This window comes from Elephantulus edwardii, unplaced genomic scaffold (genome assembly GCF_000299155.1).
Source record: "Elephantulus edwardii isolate Elephantulus edwardi_28Jun2011 unplaced genomic scaffold, EleEdw1.0 scaffold00622, whole genome shotgun sequence".
In the NCBI taxonomy this organism is placed as follows: domain Eukaryota; kingdom Metazoa; phylum Chordata; class Mammalia; order Macroscelidea; family Macroscelididae; genus Elephantulus; species Elephantulus edwardii.
In genome coordinates, this window is record NW_006400372.1 from 68,653 (window position 1) to 76,879 (window position 8,227).

At 38.6% G+C, this 8,227-nt stretch overlaps 1 pseudogene; it reads left to right on the forward strand.

Annotated features, from left to right (window-relative positions):
* Positions 1-316: 316 nt before the first annotated feature.
* LOC102862567 lies at positions 317-1,266 on the forward strand (annotated as a pseudogene).
* Positions 1,267-8,227: the final 6,961 nt, after the last annotated feature.

The window sequence follows — 8,227 nt, forward strand, 5'->3', positions numbered from 1 at the left end:
TAGAATGATAGAATTCAGTGCAATCAATGATCTATTCATAGCAAATACCTTTTATAAGAAACATAAATGCAGGTTATGCACATGGATTTCACCCAATGGGATGCACAGGAATCAGATCGATTACATCTGTGGAAGGAACCACTGGAGAAGTTCAATATCAGCAGTGAAAACTAGGCCAGGTGCTGATGGTGGAAAAGACCCTCAACTTACAAATATGCAAGTTCAAATTAAAACTAAAAGAGGTGCTCCTTGCTGAGCTGCCGTGTTTTCCCCACAAAGGTGCCTCTGTCGTTGCTTGGGCTACCCCAGCTGAAACATGGCGTCTGCCCTGGAGCAGTTCTTGAACAGCCTCTGGCAGCTCTCGGCTCAAGAACAAATGACTCAGCTTTGTGAACTGATCAACAAGAGTGGGGAACTCCTTGCAAAGAACGTATCTCTGCCAGATTTGTTTGCTGGCAAAATACTTTAAGCCTGCTCTTCCATATCTTGATGTGGACATGATGGATATCTGCAAAGAAAATGGGTCATATGGTGCAAAGCACTTTTTATGTTACTACTATTATGGAGGTGTGATCTCTACTGGGCTAAAGAACTTTGAATGAGCACTCTACTTTATGAACAGGCTATAACTACTCCTGTGATGGCAGTCAGTCATATCATGTTGGAATCATATAAAAAGTATATCCTAGTTTCTTTGCTATTACTTGGCAAAGTACAGCAGCTACCAAAATATACGTCTCAAATTGTTGGTAGATTCATTAAGCCCCTTAGCAATGCATACCATGAATTAACACAAGTTTACTCAACCTATAATCCTTCAGCACTCCAAAACCTGGTGAACAAGCACAGTGAAACTTTTACTCAAGATAACAACATGGGGTTGGTGAAACAGTGCTTGTCTGTCTCTATAAGAACATTCAAAGGCTAACAAAGACATTTCTTACATTGTCATTACAAGATATCAAGTCATGTGCAATTATCTGGACCACAGGAGGCAGAAAAATGCATTCTACACATGATTGAAGATGATGATATTTTTGCAAAAATTAACTGGAAGAACGGTGTGGTTAGTTTTCATGATAACCCAGAAAAAATAATAACCCAGCCATGCTTCATAACATTGATCAGGAGATTCTAAAACGTATAGAGCTTGAAGAACGGCTGAAAGCCATGGATCAAGAGATTACAGTGAATCCCCAGTTTGTGCAAAAGAGTATGGGATCACAAGAAGATGATTCAGGAAACAAACCGTCCAGCTACTCTTGAAACTAGCATCCTTCCTGAGTTAAAGAAACTATCACTAAACCCAGTGGTGAGTGTTAGGCATGAGCAGAGGCAACCAAGACTGTTTCACTCATATGTTCAGAAATGAAATTTTGTTGTACTCTGTACTTTGAGAAAAACCATTCTATCTGCAAAGAAAGAGGGGGAAAGAATCTCAACCTTTTAAAGCCTATTGTGGATTTATTTATCATCCAATTAATGCTGTTATTGCATTAAATATACCTTTTTGTTTTGAATCACTTGAAAAAAACTAAAAAAATATTAAATCATATCCACAGGAATCAATATTTGACCTTGAGTCTATCTCCAATTAATTTAAAAACCTCCTCAGAAATAGGTTTGAGGCCTTGAACACTAATGAATGAAGACCAGATAAGCTGTGGGAATATATCAAGAAAACATTCATGAAGAATTCAGAAAGTCATTACAAAGAAGGAAGAAGAAGAAAAGACCAAATGGTTGTCAGAAGAGACACTGAATATTGTGCTAGAGCTCTGAGAAGCCAAAGCAAAGGGAAGACATCAAGAAGTTAAGGAGCTGAATTAAAAGATTTCAAAGGGCCACTCATGAAGACAAGGCAAAATATTATAATGAAATGTGTAAGGAGCTGGAGTCAGAAAATCAAAAGGGCCAATCTCACTCAGGATTTCTTAAGCTGAAAGAACAAAACAATAAATCTAAGCCACAAGTTGCAATGCTTAAGGATGCTATGGGCATAATATTGAATTATTCAGGAAGCATTAAAAGAAGATTGAAGGAGTATACTGTGTCATTGTACCAAAAAGAATTGGCTGACACAGAAGAATTTCAAGAAACAACATATGTTCAAGAGGCAGTGGTGATAAAGGAGGAAGTTCAAGGTGTTCTGAAGGACTTGGCAAAAAATAAAGCCCCAGGAATCAATGGAATACCATTGATGTATTTCAGCAAACAGATGCTGCCCTGCATGTGCTCACCAAGTTGTGCCAAAAAATCTGGAAGACAACTACTTGGCCAGACTGGAAGAGATCCATATTTATTTCCATTCCAAAAAAAAAAAAAGGTTACCTTACAGAGTGTGAAAATTACTGAACAATATCACTAATAGCACACACTAACAAAATCCTGCTGAAGATTATCCAGAAAAGACTTGAATAGTACATTGACAGAGAGCTACCAGAAATACAGGCTGGGTTTAGAAAAGGTCATGACACTAGAGACATTATTGCTAATATCAGATGAATCTTTGCAGAAAGCAGGGAGTACCAGAAGAATGTCTATCTGTGTTTTATTGACTATACAAAGGATCACAATAAATTGTGGCTAACCCTGAGGAAAATAGGAATCCCAGAATAATTCATTGTGCTTATATGAAACCTATACCTGGACCAAGAAGCAGTCCTCAGAACAGAACAAGGAAACACTGCATGGTTCAAAATCAGGAAAGGAGTGCATCAGGGATGCTTCCTGTCCCCATACCTTTTCAATCTGTATGCAGAACAGATCATTCAGGAAACAGGGCTTTATGAAGAAGAGTGTGGCATCAAGATTGGAGGAAGACTCATTAACAATCTGTGTATGCAGATGAAGACCTGAATCATTTGCTGCAAAAGATCAAGGACTATAGTCTTCAATGTGGATTGAAGCTCAACATCAAGAAGACAAAGATTCTCACCACTGGACCAGTTGGCAGCATCATAATAGATGGAGAAGAGATTGAGATTGTTAGCAGTTACAGCTTACTCAACTCCATAATCAACACGCTTAACACCAGTAGTCGGAAAATCAAATGACTAATTGCATTGATAAAATCTGCTGTCATGGACGTCTATGGAGTGCTGAAGAGCTATAATGTCAGTCTAGATACAAAGGTGAACCTAATCCAGGCCGTGGTCTTCTCAATTGCTTGTTATGCTTCAGAGAGCTGGACAATGACTAGAGATGACAGAATCGATGCCTTCAAGTTGTGGTGCTGGATAAGAGTCTTGAACATACCATGTACTGCCAAGAAAACAAATTGGTCTGTCTTGGAAAGGGTGAAACCAAGTCTCTCCTTGGAGGCTAGGATTTTTAAACTCCGCCTCACTTACTTTGGGCATGAGGCCAGGAGAGATAGTTCCTTCAAGAAGGACGTCATGTTTAGAAGGGTGGACGGACAGTGCAGGAGAGGAAGACTCTGGATGAGATGGATTGATACAGTGACTAGGACAATGGGGGTTGGTGTGTCAGAACTTGTGAGACTGGCTCAGGACAGGGAAGAGTTCAGAGCTGCTGTATATAGGATCGCTATACATAACAGGTGACTGAATGGCACATAACAATAGTAACATACTATGACAGGTTTGGAAGCAGGATTCACATCACTTCCTAAACAACATGCCTCCGGAAACCTCTCTAATAAATGTCGATAGTTGTAGAAGGGCTTCAGGCCTTTTGTTGATAGGGTCGCTATGAGTCATGCTCAACTCGAAGGCAATCAACAATAACCCACTTGTGCTCTAGCAGGGTATTATTTAGCTTCCACTTTGGTGACTTTATAAGCTTTATCCTCTTGTGGTTAATTTCTAGTCTTATGGCTCATGTGGTCTGAGAAGATACCTTGTATTATTTCAATGGCTTTTGTTTGTTTACTTTTAAAATTGTTTTCTTTTATACTGGTTTATTTGCAAACTTCCTATACATTGTTTGTCACACCAAATCTTGCCCATTTCCTTCTCCCCTGCCTTTCTCCACCCATCAAATTGTGCAGCCCTATGATTAATGCTACCCCCTTCGCCCATTCTCTACCCTCTGTTCCCACCCTCCCCACCCCTTGATCATTCATATTTGTTCTACAATAATGGTTTTATACTATATTTGTCCTTATGGGACTTATTCACTTAGCAGAATGCTCTCCAGTCCCTTGCAAGTTAGGTAGTAATTTACAAAATCATTGCTCCTGCGTGCTACATAAGTATTTCATTGTGTGAATGAAACATAATTTCTCAATCCATCCATTCCATCTTTCTCTGAAAAGTATTTCTATGTCTTTTGCCCATTTTGTAATTGTATGATCAATCTTTTTCTTGTGGAGACCCTGTGGGATTCTGGTCTGAAGAGATTTTACCAAATGTGACTTTCTCCCCCGCCCCACTCAGTAGGTTTTCTTTTCACTCTGTTGAAAAAAGTTTTTGATGTACACAGGGATTTAATATTTAGAAGATCCCATTTATCAATTTTATCCTCTCCAGATTGTGCATTTCTGGTTGTATTTGTCAGATTTTTATATTCCATAGACTAGGACTTCTAAACTTGTTCCTAGTTTGTCTCTGATGAACTTTATGATTTTAGGCTTTACTCCCACATCTCAAATCCACCGTGAGTTGATTTTTGTGTATGATGTGAGATGTGGATTCTGTTTCCGCTTTCTGCAGGTGGTAGACCAGTTTTGCTAGCACAATATGTTGAAGAGATGATCATTTCTTCATTCTACTGATTTTATTTCCTTGTTGAATATCACTTGACCATAAATAAATAGCTGGGTCCATTTCTAGATTCCCAATTCTGTTTGACTGGTCTATGTGCATTTCATTGTACCAGTACCATGCTGTTTTGGTTACTACCATTATGTAGTAGGTTTTGAGGTCAGGGAGTGCTATGCTTCCCACTTCACTTTGTTTTTCAGAAGTCCTTTGCTTATTCAGGGTTTCTTTCCTCTCCAAATAAACTTGATGTTTTCCCTTTAGATATACTTGAAAGATGAATTTTGTATCTATATTGGAATTATGTTGAACATGTTCACTGCTTTTGCTATGATTGTCGTTTTCACAATATTGAGTCTTTCTATCCATGACCAGGGAATAGTTTTCCATTTACGATTTTTATCTTGCAGACATGTTCTGTAGTTTTCTTTGTATAGGTCTTTTGTGTCTCTACGTAGGTTCACTCCCAAGTATCTCAATTTTTGGTTGGCTGTTGGAAACGGTCTTAATTTTCTTGGTTTCCTTGTCTGAGTTCTCTTTGTTACTACAGAGGAATCCTATTGACTTTTTTATATTGGTCTTATATCCTGCCACTCTACTAAACTGGTCTATTAGCTCTAACAGGGTTTTTTTTTTTTTTGTTGAATCCTTAGGGTTTTCTGTGTACACTATCATATCACCTGCATATAGTGATAGTTTAAACATCTCTTTACCTATCTGGATGCCTTTTATTTCATTCTCTTTTCATATTGCCACCTCCAGTACATCACTACAATATTGAACAGAAGTGGTTACTGTGGGCATCCTTGTCTTTTCCCTTTTTACCAATCTGGATGTCTTTTATTTCCTTCTCATCATATTGCCCTAGCAAGCACTTCCAATACAATATTGAATAGAAGTGGAGACAGTGTATATGTTATCTGGTCCCTATTTGCAAAGAAAATGCTTTTAGTCTTTCTCCATTCAGAAAGATATTGGCCCCTGGTTTTGTAGATATACTTTTCACTGCGTTGAGGAAATTACATTCTATTCCAATTTTCCTGAGTGTTTTTATCAGGAAAGGGTGCTGGGTTTTGTCAAATGCCTTTTCTGCATCAGTTGCTAAGATAATATGATTCTTATTATTTACTTGGTTAATGTGGTTAATTATGTTGATTGCTTTTCTTATGTTGAACCATTTTTGCATACCTATTATGAATCCCACTTGGTCATCATGAATTATTTTTTTATGTGCTTTTGGATTCTATTAACTGAGATTTTGTTAAGGATTTTGGCATCTGTTTTCATGAGAGATATTGGTCTGTAGTTTTTGTTCTTTTTATAATATTTGCCTTGTTTTAATATTAGGGTTATACTTCATAGAATGACTCTGAGAATATTCCTTCTTTATTAATGTTTTTAAAGAATTTAAGCAGAATTGGTGATCAGTCCTCTCTGAATGTTTGATAAAACTCAACTGTGAAACCATCTGGTTCAGGACCTTCTTATGGGGAAGTCTTTTTAACATGTTCAATTTCGTCTTTTGTAATAGGCCTGTTGAAGTGTTTTCTAGCTGCCTTTGTCAATCTGTGTAGGGTATGAATTTCAAAGAATTTGTCCATTTCCTCTAGGTTTCCTAATTGATCAGAGTATGTTGTTGTTGTTGTTGTTATGTGAGGTGGAGTCACTTGTGACTCATAGCCACTCTATAATAGCCCTAAACCCTGCTCTATCCTGTGCCAATCACACTCCCAGTCACTGAATAAATCCACCTCATAGAGGGTCTTCCCCTCCTACGCCATCCCTCCATCCTCCAAAGCATGATGTCCCTCTCCAAGGACTGTTCCCTCCTTACAACATGTTCAAAATATATCAGACTAGTGCTCGCTTCGGCACCACATATACTAAAATTGGAACGATACAGAAAAGATCAGCAAAATATATCAGACGAAGCCCTGGAATCCTTGTCTCCAAGGAGCAGCCTGGTTTAACCCTCTCCAGGCTGAATCTGTTTGTTTTCTTGGCAGTCCATGGTACATTCAATATTCTTCTCCATCACCATAGCGCAAAGGCATCAATTCTCCTTCTACCCTCCCTAGTCATTGTCCAACTCTCTGATGCATAACAAGTGGTTGCAAAGACACACCTTAGTCTCCAGAGTGACACCATTGCTCTTCGGTACCCTGGAGAGGTCCCTAACAGCATACTTTCCCATTGCAATACGTTTTTTTATTTCCTGGCTGCTGGTGCCAAGGAGTTTTGACTGTGGAGCCAAGTAAACTAAAGCTGTGAACAATCTCAATCTCTTCACCATCCATCCTGATGCTGCCAATTAGTCCAGTGGTGAGAACCTTTGTCTTCTTGACATTGAGCCTTAATCCATACTGAAGGCTGCAGTCCTTGACCCTCTGCAGCAAGTGCATGAAGTCCTCCTCAATTTCAGCAAGGAGGGTTGTGTCATCTGCATAACGCAGATTGTTAATAGATCTTCCACCAGTCCTGACACCACACTTCTCCTCATAGAACCCAGCCTCCCGGATGATCTCTTCTGCATACAAGTTGAAAAGGTATGGAGATAGGACACATCCCTGGCCTATACTCTTCCCAATTTTAAACCATGCAGTGTTACTCTGTTCTGTTCTGACAACTGCCTCTTGGTCCAAGTATAGGTTTTGCATTAGCATGATTAAATGATCTGGGATTACCATTCATCTCAGAGTCAGCCACAGTTTGTTATGATCCACACAGTCAAACGCTTTTGCATAATCAATGAAACACAGATAGACATTCTTCTGGTATTCTCTGCTTTCAGCTAAGATCCATCTAACATCAGCTACAAAACCCTAGTACCACGACCCCTTCTAAACCGAGCCTTGACTTCTGATAGTTCTCTGCTGATGTGCTGTTCCAGTCGTTTTTGGATAATTTTCAGTAGAATCTTGCTTGCATGTGAAATCAATGATATTGTTCTATAGTTTCTGCACTCAGTTGGGTCACCTTTCTTTGGAATGGGAACAAATACAGATCTCTTCCAGTCAGTTGGCCAAGTGGTTGTTCTCCAGATTTCTTGACACAACTTGGTGAGCATGTCCAGGGCAGCATCTGTTAGCTGAAATACCTCAATTGTATAGCTTTTCCTAGTATTCTGATATTATTGATTTAATTTGACCTAGTTCTGTTGTGATGTCACCTCTATCATTTCATTTCATCTGGTTCTGTTGTGATGTCCCCTCGATAATTTCTTAGTTTAGTTACTTGTGTCTTTTCTTTTTATTCTTTTGTTAAGTTTGCCAGTGGTTTGTCAACTTTATTGACCCTTTTGAAAAACCATCTCCTGGTCTTATTGATGCCTTCCGTTTTTCTGTTTTCTACCTCATTTATTTCAATTCTTGTACTTATAATTTCTTTTTCTCCCCTAGAGTCTGTAGGATTTTATTACTGTTCTTTTTCTATTTTATAAAGATACTGAGTTAGATCGTTTATATTTCTTCTCTCTTTCTTTTTTATGTTTGTGCCTATTGCTA